Source organism: Triticum aestivum, chromosome 6D (assembly GCF_018294505.1).
Source record: "Triticum aestivum cultivar Chinese Spring chromosome 6D, IWGSC CS RefSeq v2.1, whole genome shotgun sequence".
Lineage (NCBI taxonomy): Eukaryota > Viridiplantae > Streptophyta > Magnoliopsida > Poales > Poaceae > Triticum > Triticum aestivum.
Window position 1 is genome coordinate 494044188 of NC_057811.1, and position 3240 is coordinate 494047427.

Genomic DNA, 3240 nt, shown 5'->3' on the forward strand with positions numbered 1-3240 from the left:
CAGCCCAATGTCGAAACGGCACACGCAACAGCAGCATTCCTTTTTCCTAAAAAAAAGCACCAGAAGGCCCGTCATGTTTTTCTGTACAAAAAAACTTAGAGCAGCCCAACATTGGGAAGACAGCAACAGTCCTTTTTTTGCCTAAAAAAAGCAGCAGTCCCTTTTTTCCTAAAAAAGCAATGTCGGGACACACAACAGCAACATTCCGTTTTCCTAAAACAAAGCACTAGAAGGCCAGCTGTGACAGTTCGAACAACTTAAAAAAACTAAGGCCGACATATGTGGGTCGAAGACCTTTGACACATCAGCATGAGCCATCCATGACGGTCTGTTTGGTGTACAGCTGGCCGATTCGTGACGGTCCATCGTAAGGGCGCCATTGTAGTTGGGTTTGTTCTCATCTCGTTAATCCCTGACGGATCTCATGACGAACTAAACAATCTGTCATCGGTCATGACGGTTCTTGGGAATGTCATTAAAAATCTGTCATGGATTAACACATTCCTTGTAGTGATCGTTTCAAGGATGTAGACGAGCAACGTGTTCTCAGATGGATCCTACTGGTCTACTCGGACACCCTTTTTGAACATGATCTATTTTTTGACATCCTTCAAATGGCCCCAGCTTTGGCAAACAGGTGGGCATGCTGATGATAGGCATCTATGTTAGGTTCAAACGATTTTCGACACATTATGCATGTTACAACACGTCGAACCATTTATCCACCTATTTTACTGAGAAAACTCCAGAAAATGCAAAATTTGTTGAGAAACCAAAATAAATTGGCATGATGTCTTGAATTGGTCATAAAAGGCGAATGAAAAAAATTGGGGTCATTTTAAGGATGTAGAGAAACAACATGCTCTCAGATGGAGTGTACTGGCCTACCAGAACACCCTCCGTTGAACATGGTATATTTTGGATATCTTTCAAATCACCCGAACTTTTGCAAGCAAGTGGACATGCGCATGGAAGACTTCCATGTCCGATTTGGACAATTTCCGACAACGTATACAAGTTGCAACACGCCCAACCATTTATCGGTCTTTTTTACCGAGAAAACTACAGAAAATGCAAAATCTGTTGAAAACCAAAACAACTTGGCATGATGCGATAAATTGGTCATACAAAGCCACAGAACAAATTCTAGCCATTTGATATATGTAAAATAAGACCTCTGAGACAGACACTTCTGCCCTATCCGAACACTCTTCGTTGAACATGGTCCATTTTTGGACATGCGTGAAATGACCTCAACTTTTCACACCAGGTGTGCATGCCCAAGATAGGCACCCATGCCTGGTTTGAACGAACTCCACCACCATATGCATGTTCTGTCATGTCGGGCGATTTATCAGGCTTTTTTCAATGAGAAAACTTCAAAAATGCAAAAAAAAAAGTTGAAAACCAAAACATCTTAATATGGTGCCTTGAATTTATCATATAAGGCCATGAAAAAAATTGAGGCCATTCGATGAATCTCTAAAAAATTTGAGGCCATTTCAAGGATGCCAAAAAAGTTCACGGCTAGAAAACTAACAAGTTTGAAAAAAAGATCGCGGCTTTAAAAAAAGCTCACGACGAAAATTCACGATTTTCATAAAACGTTCGCTGGTTTGAAAAAAGTTCGAAAATTTGAAAAAACAATTACTGAAAACTGAAATTTCAAAAAAAATAAAAAAATTCAGCAATTTTAAAAGAAGTTCATGAAATATGGAAAACACGAACTTGGAAAAAGTTCTCGAGCTAAAAGTGCATGTATTTTTTTAACAAAATCATGGATAATAAATTCAAAAAATTGAGAAAATTCACGGGTTGAAAAAAAAATAGAATTTGGAAAAAAAATCACAAAAATTGTAACATGGCATCTTAGATGAAAAATGAAGAAAAATCGGCCAAATAGAAAAAAACAAAAGAGAATGCACTGCCTTTTTTATCGTCATACTATTCAATTGCCCATGTGTTGCAACGGGGCGTGAATGTTCTAACGATTTAGCATATTTTAGTCCACGTGCATGTCAAATGACATTTGTTTAAATACATGAATAACGATTTAGCATGTATGTTACTAAAATAAGCTAAATGTTTTTTTTAGGATCACGAGGGGAGGAGTCTTCCACCTCCCCTTGTCTCAACCCCTTATGCGTCTGGAAGTAGTGACCGATGTCATCGTTCACCTTAATTCCGACACTACCTTTCTGGACTTGAGTATCTACCTGGTGCCTCCAGGTTTCACTAAAACCCTTCATGCGCATTGCCTGCTGAAGAAAAGGCCAATTTACTTTATCATAAGCCTTCTCGAAATTCCCTTTTAAGATAACCCCATCTAGTTTCTTCGAGTGAATCTCATGAAGTGTTTCATGTAAGACAACCACTCCTTCGAGTATGTGTCGTCCAGGCATGAAAGCTGTCCGACTAGGTTGAACCACTGAGTGAGCAATTTGTGTCAATCTATTGGTTCCTACCTTTGTGAAAATTTTAAAACTCACAATCAGCAGGCAAATGGGTCTGAATTGTTCTATCCGGACCGCCTCATTCTTCTTGGGTAATAACGTTATCGTACCAAAGTTGAGATGAAACAACTCCAAATGGCCATCAAAAAAATTGTGAAACATAGGCATAAGATCATCTTTAATGATATGCCAGCATTTCTTATAGAATTCAGCTGGAAACCCATCTGGTCCCGATGCTTTATTCGGCTTCATTTGAGTTATGGCCAGGTGAACTTCTTTTTCAGTAAACGGTGCAGAGAGAACATCGTTCTCCGCTACCTGTAACTAAGGTATATCATCAATCACAGACTCATCAAGAGCCACCGTGGAAGTATTCGGAGGTCCAAAAAGGCTTTTATAATAGTTGGAAATATACGCTTTCAGATTTTCATGCCCCACTATTGTCCCCTCGTCCTATTCAAGCTGAATGATCTTCTTCTTCCTATGTTTACCATTTGCAACCATATGGAAGAACTGTGTGTTGTCGTCCCCTTGGACAACCTTAAGCGTTTTCGCACGCAACGCCCACTTGAGTTCCTCCTCTCTCAGGAGAGCACGTAGGCCTTGCTCCGCCTCGGACTTAGTTCGATGCTCATTAACAGAAGAAGAGTGGTTTCAGCCTTTACATCTAGTGCCTCAATGAGTTGAGTTAGGCGTTCTTTTTTCTGCTTATAGATCCCACTCTCATTCCTGGCCCATCCTCTCAGAAATTGTCGGAGGTGTCTAATCTTATTCTGCAATCTGTCGA